At 33.9% G+C, this 24579-nt stretch overlaps 1 pseudogene; it reads right to left on the bottom strand.

Annotated features, from left to right (window-relative positions):
• Positions 1–19956: 19956 nt before the first annotated feature.
• Positions 19957–20413, bottom strand: LOC124973214 (AP-1 complex subunit sigma-2-like; annotated as a pseudogene).
• Positions 20414–24579: the final 4166 nt, after the last annotated feature.

Here is a 24579-nt window from a genome sequence, read left to right as displayed (position 1 = left end):
CCAAAAATATTTTTGAATAAGAGTACATGCTCTTCAACTTACCATGGTGTTATGTCCTGATAAACCAATTCTAAGGTGAAAATATCATTGGGTTGGAAATGCACTTAAATGTACCTAACTCACTGAATATCACAGTTTAGCAGCACAGAACTCCGTAGAGTACTGTAGTTTAGTCATGTGGCTTCATGGCCTACTGGGAGCTGTGATACTTCATCACAAATAGTATCATACTGCATATTGCCAGTCAGGGAAAAGATCAAAATTCAAAATGTGAAGTTTGGGTTCTAATAAATGTATTGATTTTTCAGTATTGTAAAGTTGAAATCATCAGTTAGGCCATGAAGAGAAGATCATGTGTATATGTGAAAAGGTAGGAATGAAAAACTAAATTGGTCTAGATTCTAAAATGAATTAAACTAAATATATATATAATCTACAGCATGTCACCTCTGGGAGAAAAATATATACTTCAATGAAAAAATTATATGATCTACCTATAGATCCAAATGCCAACATCTTTTATACCTGTGATAAAATCATATATATTATAAATAAAACTAAGTACAATTTCATTATTATTTTGATACAACTATATAATTACACAAATATCAAGTTGATCTCAAGAGTCAAAAGTGCTAATTTATTACAGAGAACACTGATATTGTTTTGCTTAACTCACTCTGAAACAATCTTTTAACAATAAAAATATAACCAACCAGCAGGACACTCTAATCTTCATTGCCTCCACAGCTACAAGAAAAGAAACATACTTCTATTTTTAAAGATTTCATGTTTTGTAGAAAAATTTTAATATTTAAAATTTAAGTGCATACTTAAATGATAATAATCATACTTAGTGTCTTCAAAGTTATAATATACCATTGGTATAAAAAGAAATATGTTGTATAACTTACATGGAGAAATAATTTACTATATAAAATAGGGATTTCTAGGTGCCATGAACCACAAAGGAAATGATACTGATACTTATAAAGCAAGGCAAAAAAAAATCTGGTGTTTATTTTATTTTTCTCTCTTAAAATCTGAATATGAACTATCCAAATGAATCTCAAAGAGATATAACTGAAATCACATTTTCTGAAAAGAGGACTTTGCTAAGGTCCTCTAGAATGATGTCAGTCTAGATTTCTGGAATTTAAAAAAAATCACTTTTCCTCAATAGGGAATTAAAAATGAATATTTTGTATTCTGTAGAATATAGAATACTATTATTAATGTGTACTTGCCTTGGAATAGTAATTAGAAAAAAGGAAATAGTAAGAATACAGCTCACTGATATAATTATAAAAGCTTTCCTCATGAAAATTTTCAAATTGCTTTATTTGCTTGATTTATATATATATGTTTACATATGTGTGTGTATTTATATGCAAAAATACACATATAAATGTATATTTATATATTTTTAAATTGTTACCTCCATTGAGATCCATCTATGTTTATGATTTCTGAGGCAAACACCTGTAGGTGACTGAATTTCATCAAATGACTTCCCAGAAGCTTGGTCACTCTCCATATCTGATCCCATTTTTAGATATTTGTGAATATCAGTATTGGAAAATGAGACAATGTTTAACTTAATGAATATTTATTTTATCCTACTATGTAATTATCCTTGCAGGTAAATTACAGAAAACCAACATACAAAAATCAGATCATAACAGTCTTTTATAGTAAGTGCATGTGTGCAGTTAAAAGATCAAAACATTAACTCAAATGTCTTCAAATATGAAGTACTAATAAAATCCTTTTACACTCTTAGATTATGAAACATTATAAAAGGACTTGAATTCAAGTTATTATCCAGAGTTTAATAAAACTTACAGCCTGGAAACATACATTTAAACTTTTAATGAATAAATACTAGTTAAAATTAGTACTTTAAAAATTGAACTCAAGGGTTTCTTACCAAATCTGTTGAGGTCTGCCTTGGACAAGATGGTACCTGGCAGTGAGCCAAGGGGTGCTGGCTGCCAAAATAAGGAAGTACCTGACAAGGCTGTATGCTGTTACTAGTTCCTTGGAAACTTATGACATGTTAATGCCAGGCTCAAGGATTGGCTATCTAATATCATGTCGCACGTGAACAGCTCATGATTTATGTAGTGTTATGCTGATATTCCTCTGCATGCTCTCCTGCATGAGAGAAAGCTTTGCTATAATTGACTGATAAGCTAGGAGCCTGGGGGAGGAGAGAGGAAGAGAGAAGAAGAAGGGAGAGATAAGAAGAATCAACAGGAGACAGAGAAACAAGGAGGATGCAATAAATCTCATCAAACTAAAGAGTAGTAGTGTCTCCTTTCTCCACACTGCTTCCACAAGTGGTGGCCCATACAGGGAACTTCTTTCCCCTTCTGCATACTCCCAGGTAAGGTAAGCTACAGGAAAACTAAGTAACTTAAGGTAAGCTACAGGAAAACTGTAGGATAACCTCCCGGGAATCTCTGGCCAGAGTGTATAAGGGGAAGGTCACATAACCCTGGGAAAGGGGTCACATAACCCCGGTGAAGGGGTCACATAACTCCCATATGGGGTCACAAGTATCAAAAAATCAAATGATAAGAACCATACTTAAGGCTAATGGGACTTCCATAAAGTAATCTACTGTAACAGCATAGGTAACCACACTGGCCAAGGTTACTCCTTGGTTTTTGGAAGAGGGAGTCCTAAATATCTCACAATGGGAACATCATAAAGAGGATCTTATCAAAGCAGAAAAGCAATCCCCATTACCTAGAAGTACATTTTCCATGTGGCAGCTCATAAGGAATGTCTAACATCTGAGAAAGGCAGAATAAAAACTTTAGTAGAAGAAGAAAATATGTGTCTGGAAGAGATAACGGAACAACTAAGTGTAACTTCTCATAAAGAGGAAGAAGAGGAGGAGGGGCTTACCAGGGAGGAATTAGAAAGAGCATCAGGGACACAGTTGCCCCCACCAGTTATGTCAGGAAGGAACACCAATCCCTTCCTGTAGGAAGCAGCCTGCCCCCTATATCCCCCAAGGTACCCCTGGGAGGAGTTAGCTCATGCCATAAATCAGATGATTTTTTCAGCACAGGGAGAAGATACTCCCATTAAGGAAACCTCAGCAGTCCCATAATTTTTCCCTGTGCTGGAGGACCAAAATAGACAAAGATTCCACCAAATTCTGGATTTCAAAACAGTAAAAAATTTTAAGGAAGCAGTGGATATGTACGGTCCACAAGACCCATTTACAATTAGTATATTGGAATCAGTATCAGGGCTAAATCTAGTGCCAAAATATTGGAAGAGGCCATGTAAAACTGTGCTATCAGGGGATCAGTACCTAGTGTGGAAAACTGCATGGCAGGAAGCCTCATTAGAAATGTCAAGCAGTAACGCTGCCACAGGTTTCCCCCAAAGAAATGTAGAAATGCTAACAGGAGAAGAAAACTATGAAGGTATTCAACAGTACATTATTTACAATCCTGGAGTGTATGCACAAATTGCTGCTGCTGCCACTAAAGCCTGGAAATTAATTCAAGGGACAAGAGATTTACAGGGACAGTTGTCCAAGGTGATTCAGGGAAGTAACGAACAATTTGCAGATTTTGTTGATAGATTAATCCAAACTGCTGCTAGAGTATTTGGGGATTCAGAACAAGCAATGCCCTTAATAAAACAATTAGCTTATGAGCAAGCAAATAAATGGTGTAAAGAAGCTATAAGACCATGGAAAAATAAAGATTTAAGTACCTATATAAAGGTCTGCCGGAATATCAATGATGCAGTCATAACAGTACAAGTAATAGCTGCTGCTCTTCATGGGCCAAATCAGGAACCACTGAACCATTAAAGATAACATGAAAATCCAATAATACAATCTGGGTTCCCCTTTCAAAAGAAAAAATAGAGGTGGCCCTTTCAAAAGAAAAAATAGAGGCGGCCCAGGAAATAGTCAACAATTAAAGGAAAACCATATCATTACTTCCACTTCCCCTTGGAATTCACCCATTTTTTGTCATAAAAAAAGAAGTCTGGGAAATGGAGACTCTTGCAAGATCTGAGAGCCATAAATTCCAGTATGCAGATTATGGGCCCGGTGCAACTAGGTCTTCCCTTATTAGCTGCTATTCCAAAGCATTATCATATCATCTCTATAGACATAAAAAATTGTTTCTTTTCCATTCCTGTGCATCCCGAGGATAGCCTTCAATTTGCCTTTTCCATTCCTTTTTTGAATAATGAAGGGCCTAATACTAGATATCAATGGGTGGTCCTTCCCCAGGGAATGGCAATTAGTCCCCCTATGTGTCAAATATATGTTGGCCAGGCTATATCACAGATTAGACAGAATTATAAAGAACTTTATTGTCTCCATTATATGGATGGTATTCTTTTGGCTCATAGGGAACAGGAGACTTATTAAGGGTATTTGACAATATTATTGAAACCCTAGAAAAATGGGGATTACATGTGGCCCCAGAAAAGGTGCAAATCCACAGCCCTATTACATTTCTAGGACATCAAATATTAGATACCTGTGTTAGGCCACAAAAAATTCAATTAGCCACGGAAAAGCTTAAGATTCTAAATGATTTCCAAAAATTATTAGGTGATATAAATTGGAGAAGGCCAAATTTGGAAATCACCACTGGTCAACTTAAGCCTTTGTTTGATATTCTCCAAGGAGATTCAGATCCTACATCCCCCAGAAATTTAACTCCTGAAGGTAGAAAAGCCTTAAAGTTAGTAGAACAAGCTTTAGAAAATGCTTATAGTGATAGAGTTGATCTATCCTTGCCTTTCAGTCTCATAGTATTAGATTCTAAATATACTCCTACAGGTCTATTGTGGCAAACTGGACGCTGGATATGGATCCATTTGCCAGTGTCCCACAAAAATGTTATTCCCCGTATCCTGTGATGGTGGCAAGTCTAGTTACATTAGGACTTAAGACAGCCCTTTGAGTTTTTGGAGTTCATCCTCAGACAGTTATTGTCTCATATACAGCAAGACAGATTGGAATACTAGTTAACAATAATGAAGATTGGGCAATTGTCTATTTTTCCACCATGGCCACATTTGATAATCACTTGCCAAGTTCACCTATAGTCAGCTTCTTCAAAAGACATCCTGTTATTTTCCCTCAGATTGTTAAGGCTCAACCTATCCCAACAGCAAAAACAATCTTTATAGATGGCTCCTCTTCTGGTACAGCTACAGTAGTTTCTGATAAAGTACAGAGTATTATTACTTCTCATAAGTCTGCTCAAAAACTGAACTAGAAGCAATAATAACTGCCTTACCAACATTTCCTGAGGAACCTTTAAATATTTATACTGACAGTCTCTATATTGCCCAGCTTGTGCCTCAGCTTGAAACAACTGGACCCATTAGTCCTCAACCTACCTTACAACAATGCTTTTATCAAGTACAAACTCTTCTGTGGGCTCGCAAAGAACCTTTATATATAGGCCATATCAGAGCACATTCAGGTTTACCTGGGCCTTTAGCTCAAGGAAATTCTACTGCAGATTCAGCTACTCAAGATCCTCATGTGTTTAATATTGTAGAAGAAGCAATTAATTTCCATAAAGAATTTCATGTCAATGCTACTACTCTCAAAAGAAAATATAACATTACAAAAGAACAAGCCAGAAATATAGTAAAACAGTGTCCTACCTGTGTGCCTCATTTATCTGTTCCTCATTTTGGAGTAAATTCTAGAGGACTCCTTCCAAATCATCTATGGCAGATGGATGTCACCCATATCCCTGAATTTGGTACTCTAAGATTTGTACATGTAACTGTAGATACCTACTCAGGATATATATTTGCTACTGCCCATACAGGGGAAAAGATGAAAAATGTAATTAGTCATTGCCTTCAAGCCTTTGCTATTATGGGAAGGCCAAAATCATTTAAAACAGATAATGGGCCTGCATATACTTCTTCTTCATTTCAACAGTTTTGCTCAAAGTTTAATATCTATCATTCTACAGGATTACCCTACAATCCACAAGGACAAGCTGTCATGTAAATGGCTAATCAAACATTAAAAGTCTGCTTAACTAAACAAAAATGGGGAATAGGGGCAATACCCCCCCCAAGAACAAACTTAACCTTGATTTTTTCACCCTCAGATTTTAAAATTTGGATGCTATGGGCTGTATTGCGGATGATAGACATTTTAGTGGAAAACCTGGTGGCCATTCACAAGCAATGTGGAAAGACATCTTGACTGGGTCCTGGAAAAGACCTGATGCAGTATTAATTTGGGGGTGAGGATCTATTTGTGTTTTTCCTCAGGACCAACAACAACCTATCTGGGCCCCGGAGTGCTTGGTAAGAACTGTCCATAAGAAAGAAAATGGCACCAAAACACAAAATGATGGTAGTGGTGGTAATACTGCTGTTGTTAACTCTTCCTAAACCTTTTGGGGATACATTCTGGGGACTGCTATACGCATGGCCTATTCCCTTGCTTATCAGTCATGATGCACAAGTTTTCCCTCAATTATTTCCTAATACAGAATTTCAAGGTATCCCTTCCTACCAGCTGGTTTCACTGTAAAGCCACTTCTTACTAGTCTAACATTCAAGTTAAGAGTTAGTCTTTTCTTCCTCTGGTTAGCCACCTCAGAAACCACCATGATAAGGGAGGCAATCTCTCTCTCATTCAATAAAGGTGCAGTCAAATTCAAGCCTATATAGAGGGAAGTAATACACCAGTTTATAGTTATACAGGGTGTGAGACCAATTACTCTTCCTTTAATCAATCTTTCCCTCCTACTCCTGTATGTGTCACTTCTCCATTTGTGTTCATTCTGTATAACAGTTCTAAGTTTAATATTGACATTACTAATAATGATAATGATACTGAGATCCTTAACTGTGCTAACCTAGAGTGTTATGTATCTAGTTGTTGGGATGCTTCATTATTTCCTCTGGCTGTGATTGCCAGGATTTCTAAATTTATTCCATTCTCAGTGATCTTAAATCATAGTGAGTGGAATTTCCTACCCATGAGAGCAAAAAGAGATTTTGGTACCTCAGCTATTATAGCCATCGCTGTTGCTATGGTGGCTGCTGCAGCTGCTGCCACTGCTGCTGGACTTGTCCTAGAAACTGCTATTCCTACTGCTCATGTGCTCAAAAATCTGTCACGAGCCACTGCCAAAGCATTGACAGCCCAGAAAACATCAATACACATCTTGCCATGGAAATCCTGATTCTAAACCAAAGAGTGGAATTACTACAAGAACAAGTGGACATGCTGACTGTTACTGCACAGACAGGCTGTCTAGTGCATGCCCAAGCACTATGTTTTACCCCTATACCCTATTCTAATATTACTGCTGCTGCAAATCTGTCCAAACAGCTTGGAAGCATGCTTAATGGGACATGGGACTAAAGAGTTTACTAATTTGACTATCCTATTAAGAAATTCTATATTTGTGATAAATAGTACTCAGGTCAAGGTCCCAGGTATGCCAGAAGTCATTAGTTTCTTACAGTCAGCAATACAATTTGGTAAACAATGAATCAGAAGTTTTTGCTATGATGGGATTGCTGTTCTTGCTTTTATTATTGCTGCACAGATATCTGTTGTCTTTAAGGAGTCATCAAAGACAGCAAGCCTTAGTGGTATGCCAAGACCTTATGGCCATGGATCAGGGCTCTGATCCACAGATTTGGCTCTCCTAATTACAGGGCTGGTAGTCAAATTGGGTAAACACAGGGTGGACTTTATACCAACCTAAGACAGGGATCAAAGCATACCAACAGCTCTTTGACTCCCAATGATGGGTAAGGATAAAGTCTGACTCTGATACCTAAGATGGGCACAGTCCCTGTCCTTTTCTTTAATAAAAAAGGGGGAGTTGTTGAGGGCCATCTTGGACAAGATGGTGCCTGACAGTGAGCCAAAGGGCACTGGCTGTCCGTCTTGGGCAAGATGGCACCTGGTAGTGAGTCAAAGGGCTCTGGCTGCCAAAATAAGGAAGTACCTAAAAAAGGCTGTATGCTGTTACTAGTTCTTTGGAAACTTATGGTGTGTTAACACCAGGCTCAAGGATTGGCTCTCTAATATCATGCCACACATGAACAGCTCATGATTCATGTTGTGTTATGCTGCCATTCCTCTACATGCTCTCCTGCATGAGAGAAAGCTTTGCTATAATTGGCTGATAAACTAGGAACTTGGGGGAGGAAAGAGGGAGAGAGAAGAAGAAGGGAAAGATAAGAAGAAACAACAGGAGACAGAGAAACAGGGAGGACGCAGTAAATCTTGTCAAACTAAAGAGTAGTAGTGTCTCCTTTCTCTGCGCTGCTTCCGCTGGATGGAAAAAATAAATATTAAAATTTCCCTTATTTCTGTATTTTTGTCTTGATAACAATACTAAAAAAGTCCTATTCATATTCATAAGCAGTTGCAAATGATAATGGACTACACTTCTATTATAAAGAGATTATGGAGAAATTTTATGTTGATATCTAGACAAAAAATTAACTTGGCACCAAAAATGATTGTATTGGTGATTGATTCCTTATCTTTTAAATTTGATATCAGATACATCAAAAATCACAATTTTTTATTCTGTCACACTAAAAAATGTTAAAGAATTTAAACATGCCTTATATTTCTAGCAACATTTGAAAACTTTCCTACCCCAATGAAATGTAGATCAAAATATAATGCTTAAATATGTAAAGGTGGTTGTAAGAATGTATAGGCAATACCCAGGAAGCAAATTTAACATAGAACTGATAGTCAAGAGCTTTTAAATGTAAACAGACTGTCAGTTTCTTGGTAGCAGTGCTGATACTGGCAGGAAAGTGCTTGTGTTTAGATGCACAGTGGGATAAAAGATGAAGCCTTGGGTATCTAAAGTACAACTGAACCTTCACAGAAACACTAGTCTCTTGCAAAAAAATTATGAGGTATGTTTGGTAGTCTCAGACTATGAATAAATACTTAAATACGACCTGACACAATGAAGTTATTATGTTATTAACAAACAAGTATGATTCAATCACAACTGCTCATTGTGTTTGAATTAAGAAAAATAAAAACAATGCAGGCTTATGTCTGAACTTTACTGTCAGTGGGGTAAGAGATTTTTTTGCTGTAGTATTTTTTGAGAAACAGAAGAACACTTACTTGCTCAATTTTTGTGCCATTCACTACATAATAGCTAGAGATACAGTAAATTTAAATTTTCTCTCATTCCCTAACATTTTCAACATTGCTTTCTTAAATCTAGACCAAGAGTATAGCATAAGAATAGATGCTTTTGCATGGTTCCTGAACTAAATATGTTTTTGGTTGTTTATTTTGTTTTGTTTCATTTTTGCATTTTAAATTTTACTAATCAAAGAGAAGAATATGTAACAGAGATGTAGTCCCCAAAACCTAAAAATGTACTAACAAGCCCCTGGTTTAGAAAATCAACAAATATTCAGTCAAGCCCTGACCTGTAGTGTTTTCTGATTTCCTTCAACAACAGTCCTCCATAGCAGACTTCAAACTACCAACAGGATACTGAATGAGTAACAATGAGAAGAACATGCAGTAGAACACCATTACATGGTACTTAGTAATAAATATACCACAGAAGTAACTCTTACTGCATAGATAAGAATAGTAAAAAGCACTAGAAAAATTAGAAATAATTACTCTTGCATATTCACTACTTTTGCTTCTGAATTTGTCTTAATTTTAATGTTTTAAATTTAAAAATTAATAATAGCCTTGTGTAACAGGCAAAGTGAACTGAAAATTTAAGAATCATCTCTCAGTGTGAGCTCACTGCAGCATACCATTCTGTAAGGTCACAACTAAACAGGTAAATTCTACACACATTACCCACAGATAAAAATTGCCTGAGTTCATATTCCCAAATTTTATGAAATACATCAGGAAATAATCAGCCATGGCTAGAAAGAATGCAAGCAGTAGAAAAAATGCTCAGAAACTTCAGTAAATATAAGTATCTAATGAAACAATAAAATTGTTTTGTTTGGCTGGGTGTGGTGGCACACTCTGTAATGCTGAGGCAGGAGGATCATGAGTTCAAAGGCAGTCTCAGCAAAAGAGAGGCACTAAGCAACTCAGTGAGATCCTGTCTCTAAATGAAATATAAAATAGGGCTGGGGATGTGGTTCAGTGGTCAATTGCTCCTGAGTTCAATCCTGGTACCCCAAAAAATTTCAGAAAATTTTGTATTGTTATGTTTAAAAACATAACATGTTGCAAAAGTCAAATTAATCATGAATTTTAAAAAATAAGCCACTAGGGCTGTCATTGAGGCAAAGTGGTAAAGTGTGTGCCTGGCACATGTGAGGCACTTCGGTTCCCTCCTTAGCAACACGTAAAAATAAATAAATAAAATAAAGGTCTTGTGTCCATCTGCAACTAAAATGTTTTATGAAAAATTTAAAAATAGACACCACCAAAAATGATCAGGGATGTAGACATAAAATAAAACTTTCAGATATGTATTTTCCTGGATATTTAAAAGGAAATAATAAAAGAGTAACATCTGAGGTGATAATCTAATTACTCTACTTGTCTATAGTGATTATTTCAAGCATTAATGAGGTATGATTCTAAATTAAGCACAACCCTAGGCTGCCAATCATTTTGAAATTCTGCATGTCCTTCTTATGGGATTTGGTTCCTTTCTGATGGACAGGTATTCAAATATTACTTCCCTCTAGTATCAAAAATACCCTCTCTGGAACCTTCCATCTTTCTGATGTCCTTCCTACTCTTGTTTTTTTTTTTTTTTTAACTGACAAAGAGAAAGCAGATAATACAGACTTGCAGACTAAAATCTAACAACATGCATGTTCTACAATCAGAAAGTTAGATAAAATAGACAAATAATCAAATTACTAAATCTGCTTCCATTTCTGGGCATTACCATGATGGAACCAAGGTTTCCTCCAGTAACACTGTGGGGTATGCAAATGGGAGTTTCTTGAAAGACCCTGTGTACTGGTGGAGAAAGGAATGCATGCTGTGAGATGGTCGAGACCTGTCAGTCTTCACCACAGGCTCTGTGGTTCACAGTATTTAAAATCATTCCATCACCAACCAAGATTCAGGATCACGTGGGAAGGATTGAGAAAGCAAAGCAGAAAACTAAAGTTGTAACAGAGATCACTACATATAAACTGTTGTTTATTCATACAAAGTAGTATAGTGAAAACAATTTCTTATGAAAAATATTTATAAAAATATTTTAATTTAGCTAATATCTATCCCTTTCTCATGTAGTAAAAATTAGTAGATAATCACAAAACTAATATAATGATTTTATCCATTTGTTGATTTTAACTATCTCAAGATTGTTTACATCCATTTCTTCATGAATTCACTACCTAGTATATGCTTCATGATGAAGCATGCTATAAAATATAAAAGATATAATCCTTGCCTAAATGAACTTTTATTCCTATTGATAGACATCCAGAAAATTGTGTCAATTAGTAAATTAAACAAAAGAACTTAAGTATCATTTATACAGAAACTATGAAATTATTGTCCCAAATTTCAGATTTTAATATAAAGAATCTTTAAACAATCACAGGTGTATTACCAAGCAGAAACTTTCCTAAAATATAATGTTTTAAAGTTATTTAGTTCAGTTGCAGTGGTGCATGCCTATAATCCCAGTGGTTCAAGAGACTGAGGCAGAAGAATTGCAAGTTCAAAACCAACTGCAGCAACCTAGCCAGTAACTAAACAAAGCCCTGAATTTAAATAAAATATATAAAGGACTGAGGATGTGGCTTAGCATTTAAGTGCCCCTGGGTTCAATCCCTGGTACCAAGAATAAAAGTTATTTAGTTATCAGTGGCAAATAATATGAACAAGACTTTGTAAATCTGTTTGAACTTTTTTGAGTATAACCCTAGGAACAGAATTGCTGCTTCATATGATAATTTTATATTTAAATTTTAGGGGAAATGGTATGAATTAATTTTAGAAATTAAAAAAATAAACATTAAAAAAATCTGATGAGCTCAGAATTTTCCATTCTTGCAAGTACTTTACAAAAAATTTTACACTTCTCTTTAGTGTAAAATAATTTTTATTCTAACAACAACAAACCTAAACTCCATAAGGAAAGATGTGATAGAAGCAATTATCAGGTACTGACCAAAAAGATGCAGAATTTCTGTCAAAACTATTAATGAAAGTAAGGGAATATGCAGATTGTTGTAGTCCTTACTACCTGCAATCTCTTCAATATCTATTGTGATGCACTCAAGTATTATATGAAGTAAGTCTGTTGAGGAGGAAATTCAACAGTTTCTATTTTTTCTTCTCTACTACCTGTCAAAGTTACTATTGTAAAAGGCTATGTTATTAAAGAAAACAATATATACTACTAGAAAACAATTAAATATTGTACACATTTTACCAGGTTAAAAACTAAGCATGTTTTAATAAATAATATTAAAATATTTCAGAAAATATGCAATTAGTCTAAAATATTAACTAGTTCTCAAACCAGAAGGTTTATTTTATTTGATTCATACCTTTTTTAAAAAAGAGGTGTGTCTTGTAGTCAAATACTTATTAAGGATATGTCCTGGGGTTGAGGTTGTGGCTCAGTGGTAGAATACTTTCCTTGCATGTGTGAGGCACTGGGTTTAATTCTCAGAACCACATACAAATTAATGTATAAAATAAAGGTTGAACAATAACTAATTTTTTAAAAAGATTATGTCCTAGCCAAATGTGGTACATGCTTGCAATCCCAGAGGCTTGGGAGACTGTGGCAGAAGGATTGTGAATTCAAAGCCTGCCTCAGCTACTTAATGAGGCCCTGAGCAACTTAGCAAAACCCTTTCTCAAAATAAAAAAATAAAAAGTGATGGGGATGTTTCTCAGTGGTGTAGTACCCTTGGGTTCAATCACTGGTACCCCCCCAAAAAAGAAAAAGTGTCCTAGTCAGGTAGAGTGACTCATGCTACCTGGGTAATTGAAGTAGGAGAATCACAAAACCAAAGGCCAGCAACTTACCAAGACCGTTTCAAAATGAAAACTAAAAAAAATTAGTATACAGCCCAATGGTAGAGTAGTCCTGGGTTAAATTCTTAGTACCACCCCTCCCCCCACAGATAAACATGTCCCATAAACCACCAATGAAAATGAATACTGCACTTACTTATTTCTTAATATCACTTGGAAACATAATGGCAAAGCTCTTCTACCTTAAAAATAAACAACTGAACTGGGCATGCTAACAAGGACTACAAGTTCAAAGGTAGCCTTAGTTATGTAGCAAAGTCCTAAGCAATTTAGCAAGACCCTAAACAAATTACCAAGACCCCATCTCGAAGTGTTAAAAAAAGCTAGAGATGTGACTCAGTGGTGAAGCACCATTGGGATCAATTACTGGTATCAAAAAACAATTAAAAAATGCCTCTGAACACACTGGTTTTAAGTAATACCAAGAACTCAAAATGGGTTTCTGAAAGAAAATTAGAATTTAGTTTCAGTTATCTAGCAGATATCATCTTGCAAGTAAAATAGAAGACTAAAACAAATTTTGGGATTTGATACAAAGGCAAATTTTCACTTCCTCCATTTAACTGTATCCAAATTATTATTTTAAATTTACTACTGGCCCATCTCTCCTGCTCCACATTAAACACAAAAGAGCAGCTCTCAGTGAAGACTCAGCAGAAGCTAGGAGGTCTGGGTCAATAGATACAATGCTGCAGACTTTGAAGCAAAGAAAACTAGACTGTAAAGTATTCATTCTGCCAACATGATGGGTATCATTGAGTAAATAATGACAATTCAGATAAAAGAAAATATGGTATCTGAAGCCTTGGTAGAATAAATGACTTCCCTGGAGTTATCCAACCAAGTGTTTCAGCATATCAAATCTCAACCCATGACTTCTGACTTAAAATGTAGATCCCTTTCCACTATGCCTTTCCCTCTCTCACAGCACAAGCATCTACATGCAATGCAAGGGGTGAGGGTGACTATGTTTTACCTGCTGCAACAAATCTCTACATCAGAATCTCTGGCACAGTGAGGGAAGGCTTGCCAGGTAATGTGTGTCGTGACACACTGGCAGCCAGTCATGTAATCTTCTTTATTGGAATTATAACATTCCTAGGGGTAATTTCATTTTGAATATGTATACTTGTTCTAAAAATGTGACTCAGTTTACATTTTAATTCATTCACTTTAACAAGCTCTTTATTTTATATCATTATCTGTGTATTACTACTTTGACTTGTAAAAAGGACTGTCACATGCATGAAACATTATATGCTTACCTGCTTTATGTGCTCAATACTACAGATGGAGTCTGTGACAAACATAAAATTGAAAAAACAATAAAATTTATTCATGATAAACCTTAGAATTTAGTAGAGTCGATATGCATATAACACATTGAAAAACTATGCTGAGACCACAAACAAATTTCACAAATATTCTATGCATTTTTAAACTGCATTATTTCAGGTTATAAGAGTAGTAAAAATAATTAAATGTCAATTTAAATGTCAAAATAGTTATTTAACAAATAGGAAAATATTATGCAATATATCATTATTTATGAACTAGTAAAAAACAGAAATGTGGGACAGAATAATTTATTATGTCCTGAGACAGGCATAGTAAAACTGTTGGAATGAAAGTAGAATACTCAAGTAAGCAAGAGAATGTTATACAATGCTGTGTTTCCTAAAACACCAGGGAATGAGAGAAAGAGAGAGAGAAATAAAAGGTCATTATTATAACTTTTCTAGACAGTAAATTGACATTGTTTATAAAGTAATTAAATGGGGGAAGCATCTTATCCATCCCAAATATGTACTGTTATCATTGCTGATGTTTTCTTCTATAGTCATTTATTCACCTAACTCAGATAAATTATTCACCAATATTCTGGCATCCTCAAAGAGTGAGGGATAGCCTTCTCTTAAATATTTTTATCCTATCAATTAAATGTGGCTTGAAAAAACCTGAAAGAATAAACACAAAAGTGAAGCTATCAATATTTTACTGCTCAGGAAAACAATGTCATTCTGCTGAACAGGTGAACTCTGCAAAATATACTAGTTATGTAATAATTTTTGATTGCTCAGAGGCTGAATGGAAGATATCATGTACAAATTTACAAGTAGCAATAATTTTGTTTCTTAAACAAAATTATTACCATCTCCATGTTATATTTGCTATACATTTCAAAATAAATACTACAAGAAAAATATAAAACCACACACATTGAAATAGCAAGAATTACATTTACATTATAATAAAAACTTTTTCACTCCTAAGCTATCAAATAGGAGATGGACTTTGGTGAATTATTGGAAAAACTTCATGCCTTATCTTGGTTTGGTTATAACACCAAAATTACAAGTATATTCTGCTGAATACTTTCTATTAATTTATCTTTTAGAATACTCTTCCTCTTTTTAACTGTATCAAACCTGCAATTAAACTTATCTATTGGGTTCTTCATTTTAGTTACTACATTTTTTCTGTTTCAAAATTTCCTTTTCTTTTCTATACATCCCACTTCTCTAGTAAAATTTTCAATCTGAGCATGCATTTTCATAACCAGATTAGTTATCATGTTTTAATGCTTCTGTAACTCTCAAGTCTGTGTAATCTGTATCAAGACTATTTTGATGCTTTGAACTGTTCCTGTTCTTGATTTTTTTTTCTTGGTCTTACTGTACACCTAGCAATTTTTTATTGACTGCCAAGTACTCTATGTAAATAATTTTATGAAATGTCTATAGGGAAAATATACAGATTCTACATACTGTTACATTCCACCAAAGAAAATTTAATTCTTTTCTGGAGGGAAGTCAAAGTAGATGAGCAGATCAATTTAATCCAATCAGGAAAAGAGATTGCTTGAGACTGAGTTTGAACACTCTTATAAAGATTGATTTGCCTGTGGTTTGTCCTCACTCTTATGACACAGCCCTTCAACTGATTCCACTGTAACCTGAGCCAGAACAACAAACTATCAAAAGCTCCATGCAACTTCTCTGATTTCTTTTTGCTTATCCTTTATAACCTACTCAGCTTTTATCCTTTTTCTCTACACAGCTTAATAGTTAGAAAACACAGGAGAAACCTAATACAAAATGTGTCTGTATCCTTCTCTCCTGAATCATAACTGACTCAGCAGCTTTACAATGCCTTCAAAAGGATTTTAGTTCCTTAGCACTTCTAGTAGTTTCAGCAGAAATTTAGTCTTCTACAAGTTACTTCATCATAGGCAAAAATGGAGGTTTTGATGTGGATTTAAAGAGAACATCACCCAGGTATTTTACCAAGAAAGGAGGTAGTCAATGAAATCAAAAGTTGAATCCAGAAAGAAACCTTTTTAGTGTAGGGCTGTCCTAAATGGTATATCATATCTGACTGTCAAATTTATTGAGCTACCTTCAAAATTAGTCATCAATACCATTCATTTAAACATACTAGATATTTAAGATGAACCAACCTATGTCACTCTCATCTCTCTAGATGAGTCTGAAATAAAACTTTAGAGACACTAGAGAGAATCCCTCTAGAAAGTCATCAAGCATGGTAATTTTGTTGACCCCAACAGAGTCATCAAGAAATCTATATTCTACAAAAGTCCTAAGAGCCGGTAACAACTCATAACCACCAACTTCTTAGCAAACATTTTAAACACAGTCATATGGTTACTTATTTCTAACCAACTACAATGACATAATTTAAGAATCTGGGCATACAAATTTTTTTTAATTGGCACCTGTCTACTTCACAATTTTTGAAAACTGGAACCTGTTGATTGTTCATAATAATAAATAAGAATAAAATTAAGATGGTATAACAGAAATCATTTATATCACATACTAACAGATCAATTATATATGATTTCAGTATACATTATAGCATAGAGTCTGACTATTTGAAACAGCACCCAACTGCCAAATTGCCACATCTATTTTCTACCACTCTGACACTTGACACAGTTCTGCCGGAGTAGGGGATACAACACTTGACACTGTTCTGTTGAAAGATCATCCTACATTTTGGGGGCCATAGGTGTGGCATGTCTCCATGTGCAGTTGCTTTTAATGCTGATTATCAGTATATCCTTGGATTCAGATTATAGAGAATACTGGGTATTCATGGTGTTGGGACACAAAATAACATAAAATAAAGTTTAATATTAATACTTAGATTAATTCATAAATAAGCAATTATGATTTGCTCAAATTTGTAAGGTGCCTGTGGTTTCTTTTAAAAAAAGAAATTCCCTAAAAGTTATATGAGAGTGTATTCCTCTGGGTTTTGATGTGGTGCTTGGTCTTCATTGCTTTCTTAGTGTTTATGGTTAAGTTTAAGGACATTTTTTCTACTTAGTAAGTAAACAGGTTAATCATAAGTACAATTTGTATTCTTCCTATGTCTAGAGCTTTAGTTCATCATTGAGTACATGAAATAGAATAAATATTAACTATAAGATGATTCCTCTATTCTCTGTTAGTAATAACAAAACCATTCCACTGTTATAACTAACATTAGAGGTCTTGGAAGGGGTAATTTCTACAGAAACTTAGTGCTCCTTTCAGGGAAATTAAAACTAAATGGGGAATGGTGCCCTATACCTTGCTGGGAACTGTTTTTCTTTTTAAGCTATCATACAGTAAAAACATGTTGCTTAAAAAGATCATTAATTATACTCCTAAAGATTTTTACTTAACATTTTATTATATTAACCATAAAATGATGTAATCAATACCAAAGAAAAAAATATATACAAAGACTCTGTGAACAATAAAGATTCAGACTCAGCCTGAGAACTCTTGGTGTTTCTCTGTGCTCTTTCTCAACTGTGCCAAAATCTTTCATCCACCTTGGACCCCTGGCTTCTGCTAGGGCTGGACCCTGGCACCAAATGTGCATAATGAGTACCTGAAAGAAGTTAGTACAAACTGAGTTGTGCCATAAATGTGAAATATACATTAAATTTCAAAGTCTTAGTAGGAAAAAAAATAATTCAATAATTTTAATGAATATCACAGAAAAAAATGGAAATGGTAGCTTCTGGGGGAAGAAGTGAAATGAGAATTACTGATTGCCTGGTACAGATCTTCAGTTTAATAAGATAAAAAGAATTCTCAGAGACAGATAATGGTGATGGCTGCAAAACAACATGAAGTATTTTCATAATAACACAATAATGGTTAAGCCAGTACATATTAAATGTATTTTAAAAAACTAAAAGCCCTCAGTTGCCTAGGACAGTAAGTAATAAGCATTTATTATCTCACAAAATTTTAACTTTAATTAAATTTTATTTGCTCTACTGATAATGCAGAAAAGACACTTTGGATATATTTAAATGAAATACATTACTAAATTAAATCCAACTTTAAGAAAATCTTTTAAAACTACATGTTCTAAAGTTTCCTAGAGAGGACAGAAAAAGTCCTTCCCATTTATGAGCTCATTTCTGAGTGAAAAATATAAGGGCTGTCTGTTTAGCTAAATATTTCCCAAGATTCAGATCAATAATGTTTAGATTTGGGCTAAAGAGTTGAGTAGTGGAATAATGAGTTTCAGATATTATCAGATTTAAGTGTATCAAAAGTGTAAAAGGTTTGCATACTCCAAGTAAAAAGGAGGAGGGAGAAAAATAATAATGACAGAAACAGAAAAACCTTCATTTATACTAGTACACATGGAAATAACTTTGATAGTTGCTATTAGTTTATTTTAGATGAAATAATTTTATTTTAGACATGTAAGAAGAGCTATTTCAGGATCTACTAATTTAAAGCAAGCAGCTGTATACAGATAACAAAAGCAATAACTTATTACAGTTCAGCACACAGCATCCAAAGCAAGCAGGCTAGTCCCTCAATATAATTACTTTTTAAGGTGACTGTAACCACAAAATATGTTTCTTACATGAAGATCTGTACATTATTTGAAAGTACTCAAATGATGTCAAACATACATCCCAGGGACTTAATGTTTTTACTTATGTGGCTCCACTGTGGGAATGTGGGGATGTTTTGGGAGAAAAATGAGTAATGGAGGGATGGAGTGGTTCAAAATAACCACTGAATGAATTGCAATGCAGCTTTTATTTATGAGCTATCCTTATTTTATATGCCAGAGTGACTGCAAAATGAAAAACAAATTAATAAATATATTTTCTTTACAATATATAAACATTTAGTATTGAAAGAGCATGAGAATTTTTGAACTACATAAATAAGTTCAGTATTGATACATGGAAAGTGGCATCACTGAGAAATATATAGTGCAAAAGACATTTCTAACATAGTTTTCTGAAAGTTATTAAAGAGATTGATTAATATAATATAGAACAAATGTGATTCAATAAATATGGCCTACAAAATTTCTTAACTGATAGTTTTAAATATTTTACATGAGTACAAATTAATTTTAGTTTCTTGTGTTATTTAAACATACTCTTTTATGTGGTACATTAGAACATTTTAATGCAGTTTGCAAGAAAATCACACTATAGTTTTGCTTTGTTTTTTATTTCCCTTCAACAATTGAAGACTGAACAACACTAAATATTATGGAACTGCCTACTTGGACAGAGTATGCCATCAAAATCTCTTTGATAAGCAATAGTGAATGCTGTTTTCTCTTTTAAAATAATCACAGATGCTTCATTCCTTGTAACATGCATGTGCTGAAGATGAACTATTACTCAAAACATTCACATGTCATAAATTTTTAGAAGAATAAAGTATATCAAGATCATATACAGAATAAAATAATATAGGAAAGATGAATGCAAACAAGAAAACATAAAATTGCAATGGTACTGGTTCTGAGATATTTTATTATTAGTTCACAAGATAGATACTAAGGTGAGGATTTTTTAATAAGTATTTCATCTCCCTATTTTCTTGCAAAATTTTGCATATTTGATGAGTATTCATTTATTGCACACGGACATTAAAATATTCATGTTTTGACTCCTATAATAGATAAGCTTGCTCAATTGCTTTAAAAACATTTTTTGTGGATGTTGCCTTAACTTTCCCTCCCAAAAGAAACTCATCCAAAATAAAATAAGCCTTCTCAAAGTGAAAGATGATATCAAGTTCACAACACTGTCAAGTAATTCATATATAACAATTAATTATTAATTATTAAATAATTACTAATTATTAATTCATTTTCTTGATCCTCAATAGCACAGCAAAAGGCAGACTAGAATATCTTTTGAAAACAATCTTCAGATCTCACCACTCAAGGAAGCACATTTGGGTTTCCTTGATAAATGGTCTGAAAAAGTTCTTATGTGATCTTTTCCTTCTCTTTCTATGACATTGGGACATACCATTTCAGTAGTCTACACTTGATCTGACAACTAAGAAATAACATACACTGCATGGCAGATGCTGACCATGGACATGGTGGAGCTTATCAAGGGTGACTGAGGAGAAGCCCCAAGAAATGTGCTAAAGAAAAGAAGCCATGCTGCTGTGGTGAGGCAGATATCAAGAGATGGAACATCTGGCAGAGTGCATTGAACAAAAATGAAGAAGAGTTTATATGGGAAGAGATATATAATTTAAAAAATGGGAAGAACTTAGAAAGATGGACAGAACATTAGGTCTTTGGAACATAGTGCCAAGAATTTTTGGGTATCAAATGTGATTAATTTTCACAAGAAGGTTCATAGATTTTTCACACCATTTTAATATAAAAAGAGAGCTCTATAAATGTATTTCTTATTGTGGCTGAGTCTCTTCATCCCTATCTCTAGCAGATACACAGAGACAATTATAAACTATAGACAAAGAAACAAAAGTAATTCTACCTGAAAACATGAAAGAAGGACTAAGTCAGGACAAAGAATAGAGGTCCATTTAACACATTGAAAAAGGCAATGTCATGGCATTGGGATGGGCACAGGTTTTTCTTCCTCATTTTGCTTGAAGAGAGGCCACAGGGTGGAGGAGGGTAGAAACATTTCTAAATAAACCTGTAGCCTGGGTTCATGGAGACCCAGAAAAGAGAGTTAATCCCCAGATCATGGAAAGTAAGAAGTAGTGCCAGGAAGGGAAAAACCTGATAGTGGGGATCCTAATTTTGTAGATACCTTCTGCCCACATCTCTGTCTAAAAACTGAAGGAAACTTTTGTGGGCAGATTGGAAACAAAGCTAACAGAACTGAGATCTGAAGATCCATGAGGAGGAAGTTTCTGATGACTGACCTAATGACAACTTTAGGAATCTAAACTATTGAGGTTAAGTCATGAACAAAACATGGCAAATGTGTCTGTGCATGTTTTGGGGATGTACATAAAACAGGTGAACCAGGGAACTGGAAATTGCCTTATAAAAACAAATTAAAAATGAGAAATAACTAAAAATGATAGGAAATAAAAATCATATGTCAATAACATTGAATATAAATGTCATAACTCATAAATCAAAAGACACAGTCTGTAAGATTAGATTGAAAAGAAAGACCCAACAATATGCTATCTCCAAAAGACTCTCCTCATGGGCAAAGACGTTCATAAGTTAGGGTATAAGGATGGAAAACAAATATCATTCACTTGAAACTCATTTACAAGGAGGATTCAATATCCTTATATCAGATAGAGTGGACTTCAAGTCAAAGTTAATCAAAAGGAACAAAGAATGTCATATCATACTGCTTAAGGGAATTATACATCAATAAGACATGACAATTTTAAATATCCATGCCCTCCCAAATGGAGCATCTACATGTATCAAACCTTTCTCAATTTCAAGAATTGAATAAACCAAAACATAATAATACTGGGTGATTTTAATATATCCCCTCCAACAACTGATATATCCTCCAACCAAATACTAAATAAAGAAGATTTAGAAATATACAATATAATTCATAATTCCAACATAACTGACATAAAGAATATTTCATCCATTAGTGGCTGAGTATAATTTTATCTCAATATCACATGGATTCTTCACTGAAATGGATCATATTTTAAACCACAAAGCAACTGTGTGTAAATGCAAACTATACTGCTAATACCCTGGACTATATCAGATCATAAAAGAAGGAAATGAGAAATCAGTGATAAAATAAAAAAGAGAGACTACCCTGACAACTGGACAATAAATACTATACTAATGAATAGCTAATGGATAGCTGGAGAAATCAGGGATGAAATTAAAAGAATACATAGAGATAAATGAGAAAAGTGACACAGCTTATAACAATTTCTGGGACACTATGAAGGAACTATTTTTTTTTTTCAGTTCTGGGGATTGAACCCAGGGCCTTGTGATTGCAAAGCAAGCACTCTATCAACTGAGCTATTTCCCCAGCCCTTGAAGGAACTTCTAAGAGGAAAGATTATTGCTTTGAGTTCATTTGATAAAAGAATACAAAATTCCAACTAAATAACCTAAAATTACATCTCAAAGCCTAAGAAAAGAACAAATATATACAAAACAGTAGAAGTAAGAAAATAATTAAAGTCAGTACCAAAATCAATGAAGTTGAAACAGAAAATTCAAAGTCAAAGAAACAAAAGTTGCTTCTTTGAAAAATTAATAAAATTAATAAACACTTAGCCAAGCTAACAAAGAAAAGAACAAATGCAAATTACTAAAATTTATGATGAAAATGAAATATCACCACAGGCACTAATAAAATGCAGATGATAGAAACTATTGTAAAAATCTATAATAAAATTGAAAATCACAAAGAGATCAACAAATTTCCAGAGAAATATGACCTACACAAATTAATATAGGAGGACATAGAATATTAAAAACACACCAATTTCAAGCAATGTAATAGAAGATGCCATCAAAAACCTACCAAAAAAAAAAAAAAAAAACCCCAGGACCAAATAAATTCTCATTCAAGTCCTTCCGGACCTTCAAATAAGACTTTGCCTCAATATTTCTCAAATTTTTCATGAAGCACAAAAGAGGAAAACACTTCAAAACTCATTCTATGATTCTAGTTTCACCCTGATACTAAAACCAGACAAAGATTCATCAAAGAAAGAAAACTTCAGACTAAAATCTCTGATAAATATAGATGCAAAAATTCTAAAGAAAATACTAGCAAATCCTATACAAAATCATATTAAAAAGGATAGAGTACCATGATCAAGTGAGTTTCATGCCAGGAATGCAAGGATGGTCCAAGATACATAAATCAATAAAAATAATTTATCACACCAATAGACTAAACACAATGATCACATGATTATCACAGTAGACAAAGAAAAGGTATTTAACAAAATTCAGCATCCTTTCATGCTCTATACACTAAATAAATTAAGAATAGTTGGAACATTCCTCAACATGGTAAATGCTATATATGCTGAACCCAAGGTCACTATCATTCTAAATGGATAAAATTTAAAATTTTCTGCTGCAGAAAGTAGAAAAAGATATGGATGCCCTTTTCTACCACTTCTATTCAACTTAGTACTTATAAACCTCACTGGAAAAATTAAACAAAGAAATTAAAGTGATATGAATAGAAAAAGAACTTAAATTATCTCTATTTACCAATGACAAGATTCTATATTTAAAAGACCCAAGAACTCCACCAGAAGGCTTCTAGAATTTATTAACAGATTATGCAAATTAACAGTACATAAAATTAATACCCATAAACCAATTGTTTTCTTACATATCACCGAAAAAGCAACTGAAATGAAATTAGAAAACTCTCCCATTCATAATAGGCTCAAAAAATGTTCAGGTGTCAATCTAAAAAAAAGAGGTGAATGACCTCTACATTGAAAACTACATAACATTAAAATAGTAATTGAAAAAGATCTTAGAAGTTGGAAAGATCTCCCATGTTCTTGGATAGGCAGAATTAATATGCTAAAATGGCCATACTACCAAAAGCATTATAGAGATTTAATTCAATTCCTATAAAAATTGAAATGATTTTCATCATAGAAATATGAAAGTCAATCATGAAATTCATTTGGAAAAACAAGTGGACCTGAATAACTAAAGCAATCCTTATTAGAAAAGTGAAGCAGGAGGCAACACAATATTACACCTTAAGTTATACTGGAGAGCTATAGTAACAAAAACAGCAAGCTATTGGCACCAAAACAGACATGAAGACAAACAGGACAGAAAACACAGAAACAAACCTATGTATATGCAGTTCAGTCATTCTAGAAAGGTGCCACAAACACATGAATCTTCAGCACATGGTGGTGGGTAAACTGGATAGCCATGTAGAGTAAAATTTATCCCCTATCCTTCAGCCTGCATTAAACTCAACTCATTTTAGGTCAAGAATCTAGACATTAAAAGAGATTATTTACCTCATAGAAAAAAATAGAGGAAAAATTGTCCACCATTTTAGCATAGGAACTGACATCCTCAACAAGATTTCTAAAGCACAAAAGGTAAAATCAAGAATCAATAAATGCATGACATCAAACAAATATTCCTCACAGAAAAGAAAACAAGAATGTGATCAGAATGCCTACAGAATGGGAGAAATATTTCCCAACTGCACTTCAGGAGAGCATTAAACTCTAGGATATATAAATAACTCAAAAAAA

This window comes from Sciurus carolinensis (genome assembly GCF_902686445.1).
Source record: "Sciurus carolinensis chromosome 14 unlocalized genomic scaffold, mSciCar1.2 scaffold_101_arrow_ctg1, whole genome shotgun sequence".
Classification (NCBI taxonomy): Eukaryota; Metazoa; Chordata; class Mammalia; order Rodentia; family Sciuridae; genus Sciurus; species Sciurus carolinensis.
This window is presented reverse-complemented; position numbering and strand designations above follow the sequence as displayed.